Source organism: Rhinoderma darwinii, chromosome 4, assembly GCF_050947455.1.
Source record: "Rhinoderma darwinii isolate aRhiDar2 chromosome 4, aRhiDar2.hap1, whole genome shotgun sequence".
NCBI classification, from domain to species: Eukaryota; Metazoa; Chordata; class Amphibia; order Anura; family Rhinodermatidae; genus Rhinoderma; species Rhinoderma darwinii.
The window spans coordinates 118,041,779-118,055,922 of NC_134690.1; positions in this window are offsets into that span (position 1 = coordinate 118,041,779).

Here is a 14,144-nt window from a genome sequence, read left to right on the forward strand (position 1 = left end):
GGTTTATGAATCTTTTGATTCAATCAAATTCTAATACTCTACTAGAAATGGAAAAAGCAATAGATGGGATGCAACTGGACCTTAAAAAAGAGTTTTCTACTGAGACTCTGGCGAAATGGCAGGAAGATTTGGATAAAGATTACGCCAAATGGGAAAAAGAGATATGCACAGTAAAAGCAGGTAAATTTCAGAGAGATGTGCAAGATTATAAATCAAATAGAGTTTACAAGTGGCGGTCTAATTATGAGAGATCAAGACCTACATCACGCTCAAGATCCTCTTCAATGTCTTCACGCACCTCTGGCGATGAGTCGGTTAGAACAAGGGATGCGATGACTGCTAGTGGTATAGGCAGTAACCCGGGCGCCTATATGCCAAAAAGACAATATGATAGGAACGCCAAGCGCAAAAAAACAACGATTCCTCAACAGGAGAAGAGATCCGGTAACAACTTGGAGGTAATTAACCTATCTTCACATTCCCTCTCTGATGCCCAACGGGAGGTTCTGAGTAAAGGGTTAACGTTTTCACCCACTGCCCCTTTTGATTTTTTTACAGTTTTAAAAGATGTGCACTTGTTCGCTAGAAAACTTGTCCTGCAAAAATTGCATAATAGGGGCTATGGTGCATTCACAATTGATAGTGAGATGGAGAGGGAGGCCCTGTCAGCACTGGAAGAACTATTGCGCGAACAGAACACTGTGAGAAGTAAGTTTCCTATGTCGGCCCTGCCTAAATCGACCAAGTTTCCCCCCTTGTCATTGTGCCCTCAGGTTGAAATATTTACCAAATTGGTAGTAGATGATCTTAAACATATACCCAAGTTTGGATATAGGGACAACCTTACAGTCCCTCAGAGACAAGCAATCAGAGAACTACAATCCTATGAGGACGTAGTTATCAAAGCCGCTGACAAGGGGGGTAACATTGTGGTATGACAAATATGAAAAAGAGGCATTCAGGCAATTAAGAGATAAGCAGACTTATGCCAAACTTATGTTTAATCCCATATCTAGATTCTCTTTGGAATTAAAGGAGATTCTGAATAGGGCCCTGGATAAGGGAATTATCACTAAGAAGATCTGTGAGGGATTACTGACTGAGGACCCCAAAATACCTACAATCTATTTTTTGCCAAAAATTCATAAAAACTTGATGGAACCCCCAGGACGTCCTATTGTGTCAGGTATGGGAGGCTTATGTGAAGCCACGTGTAAATTTATAGATCATTATTTAAAGCCGTTGGTAACAGAACTGCCATCACATGTAAAGGACACAACGGATGTCCTGGGAAGAATTGATGGGATTCAGATTGAACCCGACATGTACCTTGTAACTGCAGATGTCGAGAGTCTATATACATGCATTAGACATGGGGATGGTCTGGAGGCGGTCCGCTTCTTCCTGGGGACTAGCAACTGGGATGATGAACTATGTGAACTCATTGTGGAGCTACTCCAGTATGTTTTGAGCCATAACATCTTTGTATTCAAGGACAACTTTTATTTACAGACTCAAGGCACTGCCATGGGCGCGGCGTGTGCGCCATCCTATGCAAACCTGTTTCTCGGTTTTTGGGAGAGGCAGGTTTTCCATGGGGATGGAGCTCGCGCCGCGGACCATGTGCAGTGCTGGCTCCGCTATATTGACGACATACTGTTTGTGTGGCAGGGTTCGGAGTGTGAGTTGAGGAATTTCATGCAGCAACTCAATATTAACCAAATGAATGTAAAATTGACTTACTTATTTGATCCATCCAAGATTGAATTCTTGGACCTTCTAATATTCACGGATGCAAGTGGCTTCCTTCAGACGGATGTCTACCGTAAGTCAACATCTGTTAATTCATTGCTGCATGCATCCTCCTCTCACACTCCTTCCACCATCAAAGCCATCCCAGTTGGCCAGTTCCTCAGGATGAGGCGGATCTGCTCCACTGACCATCTGTTTGAACATCAGTCTCAGGATCTGAGATATAGATTTGAAGACAGGGGGTACAGTAATAGGTCCATCAAGGCAGGGTACCGGAGAGCCAAAAAGACCCCTCGTGCTAATCTGCTGAGGAATAAGATCCCTACAGTGGGAAAAACAGCTGTTAGGTTCATCTCTACGTATAACAGCAGATGGGATGAAGTGAGGACCATTTTAGTGCGACATTGACCAATTTTAAGGTCTGAACCCACTTTGGCCCTATGTCTGAGTGACAAACCGACAATGACGGCTAGGCGGAGCAGGAATCTCTGTGATATCTTGGTCCAAAGCCACTATATCCCCAAAAAAATAAACTTTTTCGGAACCCAGGGACAAAGAAAGGGTTGCTATCCATGTGGCAATTGTGTTGCATGCCCCAACATTAGTAGAACTAATAAGTTCGAATCAGTGGACGGCACTAAGTCTTTTGAGATCAAAGACTATATATCGCGCAGCACCACACACATAGTGTATTACGCTGTGTGTGGGTGCCCTAAGGTCTATATAGGCCTGACATCAAGGGAATTACGCACACGCACAAGAGAACATGTGCGAGATATCATTGCAGCGGGAGTGATCGATGATCCAATCGAACTTAAAACCCTGCCTAGACATTTTAAAATGTATCATGGGTGTAACCCAAGATCCCTTAAAATTCGGGGGATTGAACGTATCCGCTGTGGCATCAGGGGGGGGTAATGTGAAGAAGGTCCTGGCACAGAAAGAGTGTAGGTGGATTGTGCAACTGGGATCTATGGCACCGGCTGGACTTAACGAACAGTTGAGTTTTGCACCTTTCCTATGAGGAAGCCGCAACCACCATTCTATCAGCAGATTATTGTTTTATGACTTTTAAACTGTGTATTGTTTGTGTGTTTTGTTTTTAATGCATACACTCTTTTAGTAGGTATGAGGTATATTGGCCAGTATCCAGTGAAGGCATCCCAGTACTCTTGACTAAAGCCCTGCAAAATTGGACGACCCTTCGTGTTGCGAATTTCGATGTGTATAATGGATACCCAGGACTCTATTTGTGTAACTTGTTTACGATCCTGTTCTCATGTTTGCATAAACACTCTATTGTTGCCTGTTTCTTGCACAGACAACCTTACATGACTGTCCCTTATGGAACAGTCTCTTATATAAAATTAACTGGTATGTAACTTGTTTATGATTTTCGTTTCTATGTTCGCATAAGCACCTTAGTTGCCTGTTTTATTTACAGACAACCTTACATGACTGTCCCTTATGGCAACAGTCTCTTATATGACTGTCCCTTATGGCAACAGTCTCTTATATATTACTTTTGTGCACCATTTTTTTAATTATTTATTTTTATGCTTTTTTGTCCTTTTATTTTATTACTATATTTTTATACTTGTCTATTCATGTCATGTTCTGTACTTGATATATGTTCGTTTGAAGATTAATGTATCTCCCATGATGAGGGTTTTCATATTATTTAATGTGAGGTACAGATATGTCCTTAACTGATAAATCATATTCACATAATACTTTACACATATATTTTATTCTATATTGCTTTGGTACTTTAATATACATAACTGACTATTTATTTAATTTTATTAGGTCATCTTTTGTTGTCACTATTTCATGTACTTAATGCTTCTTGTTTGTCTTTGTCTAATGCTATGCAATGTGAGCAATGTTTTTTCTAAGATCGGCCCCTAACTAGGTACAACTAACCACCTTCGTTTCAAAATCAGGTGTAATCACCTGTATTTTCTGGATAACCACACTAAACTGCGAAAATTAGGGATTATGCAGCAATAAATGGGTTATGAGACGCTCCAATTTACTTACCTGTTTACCGTGTCCTGTTCTGTCCAATCGTGTGCGCGCCTCTGACGTACGCGGCCGGGACTGGGTGAGGCCACGCCCGTCTCTCCGAGAGTGCGGTGCGCATGTCCGGATCTTCTGGTACGCGACCAGAGACCGGATGTGCGCCGCAGCACTGGAGGACGGAAGTGGGGCCTGCCACACTTCCGGTTTCGTCGTCGGATGCGCTCCAAGTGCGCTTGAACAGAACAGAACGTAGATAGACTACACCTGGGTAGCTAGGGTATATAGGGCGCCTCCTGGCCAGACACATTACACCCCCTTGAGGAAGCGGACATTCGCGAAACGCACGTCGGGGCGCACACAGTGACCATCGGGACTCAGCCAAGGATTCTTTATGGGTAAGACTATATCAGTAATTGCTCACATAGGGTCTTGCTTAGACCCATTACTCCTTTCATCTGATGCTTGTTCTTAGGACCATTCATGTCCTCTAAACAGCATCAAAGTATACAAATAGACCTGACTAGTTTATGCTATACTGATGTTAGCTTTACTCTGAACCCACACTTTAAAGGTTCTACTATACTTACCTTGGCTCTCCTGATCTGTCTCTATGTCATCTTGTGATTGAGTTTCTCCTATTGTTATGCCTTTTTAAATGTTTCTTATTGTGTATATTTAAATAAAGTTTTGTATTGATATCTTTCGACTATATACTGGCTACAGACTCTGTTTCTTCTAAGTATTAATATATGTATCATAGAGTTGCCTCATTAATAGATGTGGGAGGATGTTCCTTGGAACAACACCTAGCCCAATAACACTGTATGCTTCTGGAGACCATTAGTTATAATTGTCCTTAGATGAATGCCTTGAGGGGTGTAGTTTCCTCCCCAAAAAAAACACTTCTCAGGGGTTTCCACTGTGTTGGTACCTCGGGGGGCTCTTCAAATGGGACATGGTGTCCAGAAACCAATCCAGCAAAATCTACGTTCTAAAAGTCAAATGGCGCTCCTTCCCTTCTGAGTCTTACAGTGTGCCCAAACAGCAGTTTACCACCACATATGGGGTATTTACGTATTCTGGGTTTTATTCTTCTATTACGCCTCATAAAAATTAAAACATTTTACTAAAACTACATTTTATTTTCACGGCCCAATTCTAATAAAATCTATAAACTATGAAATACATCTCTGGGATTTGCTCTCTATACCCCTAGATTAATGCCTTCAGGGGTGTAGTTTCCCAAATGAGGTCACTTCTCAGGGATTTTCAATGTACTGGGACCTCAGGGGCTCTGCAAATGACATGGCGCCCAGAAACTAATCAAGAAAATCTACTTTCCAAAAGCAAAATGACGCAACTTTCCATCTGAGCCCTGCCGTGTGTCCAAACAGCAGTTTATGACCACTTATGGAGTATTGGTGTACTCGGGAGAAACTGCGTAACAAATTGTTGGGTAATTTTTCTCCTACATTCTTTGTTAAAATGAGAATGCTTTACCTAAAACGAAATATTATTGGAAAAAATATGATTTTCACTGCCAAATCCTAATAATATCTGTGAAACAACTGTGGCGTCAAAATGCTCATTACACACCTAGATAAATTCCTTGGGTGATGTAGCTTCCAAAAGGGGGTCTTTTGGGGCTGTTCCTTGTGTTTTAGCACAGCAATGCCTATAGTGGTGCCTGGAACACATCCTAATAAAAAAGAGGCCTTGAAAAAGCAAAGGGCACACACGAAACGGCCATAGGCTATTGCTCCACATTACATTGCTGCTTCAGCTAATAAAGAAAGAAAAATGACTAAATAGTGAGTGCCGTGAATTTTTATTTTCTCAAGCGCATTCCAAGAATTTATTTGTATGCTCCACAGAGCACTGTTGTTTACAAGTACAACTGCTTCCTGTTGAGGGATCGAGCATGGTGCTGGGATTTGTGTTGCTCCGAGAGACAGAGCAGTTTCGGTCCATTTTCTTCCTCTTCAATATTAACTAATAAAAAAGAGGCCCCAAAGTCCACAAAGTGTTTCTTCGTTTCTGAGACCTGTGTTGCCGTTAAGAAGCACATTAGGGCCACTTATTGGATATTTCTAAAAACTACAGAATCAGAGTAATAAAGATTGAGTAGCATTTCTCTGTGCTGTGTTACAGAAAAAAAAAATATAATAATTGAATATCTACAAAAAAAGTTAACATTTCAGCTCCACTTTGCTTTGACTGGTTGCCGACACAGGATGAGAATACTCGTCCTGAGTGGCGGGTACTTGGCGCATCATGTTGAGTATTCTCGTCCTGTGTGACAGCCAGTGTCCGCGCGCCATGATGAGAGGGGGAACAGCTGTAACGGCTGTAATACACAGCCGCGGGCCCCGCTTTATCGGAGAGAGAAGAGAAACCTCTTCTCTCCGCCGTTAACCCCTTGAATGCCGCGATCAAAGCTGATTGCGGGATTCAAAGCTAAAGTGAGAAGGGGGTCTCCCCTTTGATCGCGTCACAGGAAAGCCCTGTGACGCGATCAATGGCTATACCTGGTATTGGCAGACAGCCCATGGTCCATTGACGGACTCCAAGGCTGTCTGACCATATTTTCTGTTATTATTGCATACTGAGGTATGTTCTAACAACTGCCTGTGCACAATCAGTACATAACCTATTGTATTATCTTAGAACGTTATCAAAATGCACTTACAAGAATCAAAGGGATAAACCACAAACCATGAATTCAGTTCTGCGGCATCTTTTACTTTTGGTCCAAAAAATTGCTTTTCAAAATTCGACTTCTGCTATTTCCTCAGTTCTAGAGTAAAATATTAACCTTATGCTATTGGGCGACTTGTATGTGCATTCGGCTTCCAGTTTAAGGACTAATAGAGCAGATGGTGCGTGGATTACTTGTGAAGAATAAAATTCCATTTAGTCACATAGCCTAGCAGTACTTTATGAATTAATTAGCAAGTTAGACAGCTGCCTATTATTTCTCAGTTATATTGTTTCTCAACCTGTCCCTGGTCTCCAGCTGCATAAATATAAGAATCTATCAAACAGTATGGGAAGGGATGGACATAATATATGGCAGGTTTTTAGAATTTGAACACTGAGACTATAAAGCAGTATAAAAAAGCCATACATGCTTGACTTCATCAGTATGGTTTTCAACACAGGACTACATTCACAAAGAATAAACCAATTTGTCCAGTAAATTATTTAGCAAAAGAGAATTGCTTGTACCGTTTTATCATTTTAATTGGCTGGTTTAATAAAGTGCCACAGAATAGATGTTCCAGCTCTGAATCCTTATATCTCATAGGAGAATTATGTCATTTATTCTAGCACCCATATTTGACTGCATTATACAATTTCTTTATACTGAATGTAAAACAGAAAGTCAGTTACAAATCATATGGCAGGGGGGTGGGGAAACAGACAAGTGAGCCAAGGAGAAGGCCCATTCTTGGGGCCCTTCCTGGAGCCGGGACATAATTATACCCACCAGCTGGCTCTCAGAACCTGAGGAGTGGGGCTTTAAGCGAAAATAGAGCCTACAACTCTCCCGAAAGGAGAGAAAAGTCTTCCGGTATAGGTATAGGCTTGTGATTATGTAATGACGGGGGGTGGGGAAACAGACAAGTGAGCCCTAATCTACCCGCCACTCAGTCCCTGCCTACTTGCAACGACCCGCCCTAGGCGACGGGGTACAACTGGGCGACGGGGTACAACTCGGCGACAGTCCCTACACTCAATAGGTGCACGACAGACAAGGGTACAAAGAAGCCGGGGAAATGGGGAAGTTGCCCACGGGAACACCGTGATCAACAAGCGAGGTGAACGAGCCGAGTCAAACCAGGAGATGAGCGAGGTACAAAAACGCAGAGCAGAAGAGTGGTCAGAAAAGCCAAGGTCAATCACAAGCAGAGGATAAGTAGTACAAGAAGCTGCAGCACGGCCAGGAAACCAACAGAGAAGATTCACAAGCAAAGGAGGAACAGGAAAGGCAGGTATAAATAAACAGAGGGCGGGAGCTAGCTCCGTATGGCCAGGCTGTGATAGGTTCTCCCACTCCTAAGCCTGCCACCCTGAGTGGTGGAAGATGGAGTCAGTCTCACAGACATAGAAGCAGGTGCAGACTGATTATCTATGGGCGTTAACCCCGAAGCTGTGCATGGCAGATCCTTTACAGTACCCCCTCTTTTATGAGGGGCCACCGGACCCTTTCTAAGTGGATCTGGTTTACTGGGGAAACGAAGGTGAAACCTCCTGACCAATATCCCAGCGTGAACATCCCGAGCGGGTACCCAAGTCCTCTCCTCAGGCCCGTATCCTCTCCAATGGACCAGGTACTGGAGGGAGCCTTGGAACATCCTGCTGTCCACAATCTTGGCCACCTAGAATTCTGCCCCCTCAGGGGTGAGAACAGGGACCGGAGGTTTCCTCGAGGGAGCCAAGGACGGGGAGCAGCGTTTAAGGAGGGAGGCATGGAACACGTCGTGTACTCGAAAAGATGGGGGCAACTCCAGTCGGAAGGAGACAGGATTGAGGACTTCAATGACCTTGTACGGCCCTATAAACCGGGGAGCAAACTTCTTGGATGGGACCTTAAGGCGCAAATTTTTAGACGATAGCCACACCAGATCCCCGACCATAAACAAGGGGTTAGCAGAACGTTTTCTATCTGCCTGAGTCTTTTGTATGCTCTGGGACGCCTCTAGGTTCTTCTGAACCTGAGCCCAGACTGTGCACAGTTCTCGATGAACGACCTCTACCTCGGGATTGTTGGAACTACCAGGTGAAACGGAAGAGAACCGTGGATTAAACCCAAAAATACAGAAAAAGGGGGAGACCCCTGATGAGTTACTGACCCGGTTATTAAGGGAAAATTCGGCGACGGGAATGAATGAGACCCAATAATATTGACAGTCAGAGATAAAACACCTTAAATATTGTTCTAGAGACTGATTAGTCCTCTCAGTTTGGCCATTAGTTTCAGGATGGAAGGCAGAGGAGAAGGACAGATCAATCTCCAACTTTTTACAGAAAGCTCTCCAAAACAATGAAACAAATTGTACCCCTCTATCAGAAACAATATTGACAGGGACCCCATGGAGACACAGGATGTGTTTGACAAACAAGGTAGCTAACGTCTTAGCATTGGGTAGTTTCTTGAGGGGCACAAAGTGGCACATCTTACTGAAGCGGTCTACTACAACCCACACCACCGACTTTCCTTGAGATGGAGGCAAATCGGTGATAAAATTCATGGAGATATGGGTCCAAGGTCTCTGGGGAATGGGCAAAGAACATAGTAAGCCCGCTGGTCGGGACCTGGGAGTCTTGGACCAAGCACAAACTTCACAAGCGGCGACGTAGGCCTTAACGTCTTTGGGCAACCCAGGCCACCAATAGTTTCTGCCAATGAGGTGCTTGGTACCCAGGATGCCTGGATGGCCAGATAGTGCAGAGTCATGATTTTCCCAAAGTACCCTTAGCCGGAATTGCAGGGGAACAAACAGCTTGTTCTCAGGAAGGCTCCCGGGAGCTGAACCTTCATCAGCCGCAATTTCAGAGACTAAATCAGAATCAATAGAGGAAATGATTATACCTGGAGGCAAAACACATGCAGGATCTTCCTCCAAAGGAGGGCTGGCCATGAAGCTACGCGACAGTGCATCAGCCTTAATATTTTTAGACCCAGCCCTACCCTTAGGGAGCTTAGCTAATGGTACCAAATCAATTGCGCAATCGTATTCTCTATGAGGAGAAATAGAATTAACAGAAAAACATGACGTCATGCATTCATTACCCCATTTGGTAAGATCCCCAGCATTGCAGTCAAACGTGGGATTATGCAACTGCAACCAGGGAAGGCCTAAAACCAAATTGGACGATAATCCCTGCCTCACCAGTACAGAGCACTGCTCCAAATGCATGGAACCAACAAGGAGTTTAAAAACAGGGGTATGCTGTGTAAAATAACCATTAGCAAGAGGAGTGGAGTCGATACCCACTACCGGGAAATGTTTAGGCAAATCAATCAATGGCATAGCTAGAGACATAGCAAATTCCACAGACATAATATTAGCAGAAGACCCTGAATCCACGAAGGCACTGCCAGCAGCAGACCTACCACCAAAAGAGACCTGAAAGGGAAGCATGATTTTATTACGTTTCATATTTACGGGAAATACCTGTGCGCCCAAGTGACCTCCCCGATGATCACTTAGGCGCGGAAGTTCTCCGGCTGCATTCTTACGCTTAGGACAGTTGTTCACTTGATGCTTGTCATCCCCACAATAGAAGCAGAGACCATTCTTCCTGCGGAAATCTCTACGTTGTTGGGGGACACGGAGGCCCCGAGTTGCATAGGTACCTCCGAGTCTTCCGGGGAGGAACGAAGCAACGGAACCTCGGGAGGCATCATGGGGGAGTCAGAGGAGAAAACACATAAACGTTCACGCTGTCGTTCCCTGAGACGTCGGTCAAGTCGTACCGCTAAAGCCATAACCTGGTCTAGGGAGTCAGAAGAGGGATAGCTAACTAGCAGGTCTTTCAGGGCGTTCGACAGACCCAACCTAAACTGGCACCTTAAGGCAGGGTCATTCCACCGAGAAGCTACGCACCACTTCCTAAAGTCAGAGCAATACTCCTCAACAGGTCTCTTACCCTGACGTAAGGTCACCAGCTGACTCTCGGCAAAAGCAATCTTGTCAGTCGCGTCATAGATGAGTCCGAGAGCAGAAAAGAAAAGATCAACGGAGGAAAGTTCAGGGGCGTCAGGAGCCAAGGAGAAGGCCCATTCTTGGGGCCCTTCCTGGAGCCGGGACATAATTATACCCACCAGCTGGCTCTCAGAACCTGAGGAGTGGGGCTTTAAGCGAAAATAGAGCCTACAACTGTCCCGAAAGGAGAGAAAAGTCTTCCGGTATAGGTATAGGCTTGTGATTATGTAATGACGGGGGGTGGGGAAACAGACAAGTGAGCCCTAATCTACCCGCCACTCAGTCCCTGCCTACTTGCAACGACCCGCCCTAGGCGACGGGGTACAACTGGGCGACGGGGTACAACTGGGCGACGGTCCCTACACTCAATAGGTGCACGACAGACAAACAGACAAGGGTACAAAGAAGCCAGGGAAATGGCGAAGTTGCCCACGAGAACACCGTGAGCAACAAGCGAGGTGAACGAGCCGAGTCAAACCAGGAGATGAGCGAGGTACAAAAACGCAGAGCAGAAGAGTGGTCAGAAAAGCTAAGGTCAATCACAAGCAGAGGATAAGTAGTACAAGAAGCTGCAGCACGGCCAGGAAACCAACAGAGAAGATTCACAAGCAAAGGAGGAACAGGAAAGGCAGGTATAAATAGACAGAGGGCTGGAGCTAGCTCCGTCTGGCCAGGCTGTGATAGGTTCTCCCACTCCTTAGCCTGCCACCCTGAGTGGTGGAAGATGGAGTCAGTCTCACAGACATAGAAGCAGGTGCAGACTGATTATCTATGGGTGTTAACCCCGAAGCTGTGCCTGGCAGATCCTTTACAGCAGCATTGGAACACAAATAGTAAAAGTATAATGGAAAGACTTCTACCTCTTTTCCGTGTTTTGGACCCAGTCCTCAGTTATGTATACTGAATACTGATGCAAAATACTTACCAAAACACTGCTGTGTGAAAGTGGCCTTCCTCTGCTTCAGGTAGAAAAATACAGCGTTGCTTAATTGGGGATTTAATTGGGACATTTTGAATTGCCGTGTGACAGATGACATTGAAATGATGTACATTACCAATGAAAGTTGTTTCATGAAGAAAATATTTAAATAAACTTTTAGGATGAAAGAAAACGTAACAGTAAACATTGGCAGCAAGTGCAGGAATATATCCTGAATACCCATCTACATGTAGAGGAAAAATTCAACAAATTTTTTCAGATTTTTCTAATCTGAGCCCGCTTCCTCAGCTGTTTCCATAACTGTTATATAAATCAATGGAAAGAGCCGTGCACATGCACGGCCATCTCTCCATTCATTCCCCACCTGGATATGGCAGCCAACAGCCGCCTCACTAGTTTGGATGGTGTTGGATGCCCCCCCCCCTTCTCTAGATAGGTGCAGGTCCCAGACAGGGGCCTAACTAGGAAAGACTGGGCCCCATAGCAAACTTTTGACTGCCCCTCCAGGTGCCACACGCAGCTCCCCTTATAGCTAGGGGGGGGGCAGGCTTTAGAAAGAGCCAGGAGTTCATGCAGCGTTGTTCTGACTGGGGTCTGTGACGGCCAGGGCATGGACGAGTCCAGTCTCCTGACCTGTCACCTTACCTCAAGTCAGCGACATGAGGTCAGATGACTCAGGACAGGTGACTGGACTGGTCCACTCCCGGTCTGACACTGACCTTAGTCAGAAGGAACTCCGCCGCTGCCTGTGCCGCATGACCTCCTCGGCTCCTCTGGTAAGTCACGTCAGGCAGAGCGGAGAGTGGTAGCGGTAGGCTACCGCTCACCGCTTTGTTTACAGTGTGGCGCTATTTAAAAGCCGGGAATGTGGCGCTATTTACAGGGGGCAGCGGGCTGTGTTTTGCACTATCTACAAGGGTGGGAGTGTGCCGCTATTTACAAGGGGGGAGCGTGCCGCTATTTACAAGGGGTGGAGTGTGGCACTATCTACAAGGGGGGCTGTGTGGCGCTATTTACAAGGGGGGGGGGGATTGTGCCGCTATTTACAAGGGGTGAAGCGTGGCACTATCTACAAGGCGGGCTGTGTGTGGCGATATTTACAAGGGGGGCAAAGTGGCACTATTTACAAGGGGGCTGTGTGTGGCACTATCTATAAGAAGGGCTGTGTGTAGTGCTAACTACAAGGAACGCTATCTACAAGGAGGGCTGTGTCTGGCGCTATCTACAAGGGGGGCTGTGTGTGGCACTATCTACTAGGGGGGCTGTGGGGCACTATCTACTATAGGGGGGCTGTGTGGCATTAACTACAAAGGGGGGCTGTGTGTGGCGATATCTACAGGGGGCTGTGTGTGGCCTCTTTAGTTTATTTTCTTTTAATTTATTGTTATGGTACCTCCCTTATATAACTATATCGCTTGTAAAATGCAGAAATGCTTTTATGCTCGAGTTATATTAACAAAAAATGTGAAAAAAATGACACCTCATTGATTGGTAGAGAAAGCAAACATGGCGAGGGGGAAGGAGATGTCGGGAAATAAGTTGGGGGGGGCGCCAATCTGAATCTTTGCCCCGGGTGCAGGAGAACTTAGCTATGCCTCTGCTTATAGATATTGCCCTCTGTAGATTGTGCCTTACAGCCCCCTGTAGATAGTGCTATACAGCCCCCCTGCAGACAGTGTCACACCCCACTTGTGGATAGCGTCCCCACCTCCCCCTTGTAAATACTGCCATACAGTCCCCCCTGTAGATATCGGCATAAAGCCCCCCTGTATATAGCGCCATACAGCTCCCCCTGTTTATAGTGCCACACAGCCCCCCTGTATATAGTGCCACACAGTCCCCCTCCCTTGTAAATCAAGCCACACAGACCCACTTAGTAGATAGTGCCACACAGCCCCCCATAGTATATAGTGCCACACACAGCACCCTGTATATAGCGCCACAGCCATCCTCCTTGTAAATAGTGCCATACAGCCCCCCTAGTAGATAGTGCTCCCCCCTTGTATGTAGTGCCACCCTGCTTCCCCCCTTGAATATAGTGCTACCCTGCTCCCCCTCTTGTATATAGTGCCACACAGCCCCCCCAAAAAACGTATATATTGTACTTACCTCGCCCCATTTTTGTGACAGACGGAGCGCTGCACAGGCTTCAGTCGTGACACATGCACAGACCAGCGTGATGCAGTGATGTCATCACGCCGGCCCTCGCATGGAGTCTTCCCAGCACCTTATAGGCAGCAGGCCTATAAGCGATTCTAGCTTTTCAGCTGCCTGAGGTGAAAATTGGAATGGCGCCCCTCAGATTTTGATTGACATCCCCATGGCTTTTCTACATCACTACCAGCCTCCTCAAACTTTTGCGGATGCGCCGTTGCCTCGCTGCGCAGTGCATGCCCAAGTAGTACAAGGCAATGGCGCATCTGAGAAAGTTGTATCAGCCAGGGGGATTTTTATCAAACATGGAAAGGTGGGTTTGGAGGCAAAAATATGTGACTCTTCAGGATAGCGGCACCACCCTTTAATGAGTAATTAGCATATAGTGTTTTAAAAGTTGATTTTATAGATTTTGCTGCATCTGAAACAAACATACATTTGTTAATATTGTCAGGTCATGTATTACCACATGGTGGCTGTTCAAGGGGTTAAAACTACCAGACAGGTTCCCATTAAATATACAATGAATTGAAAACAATTCCATCTGCCCTACAATTTTG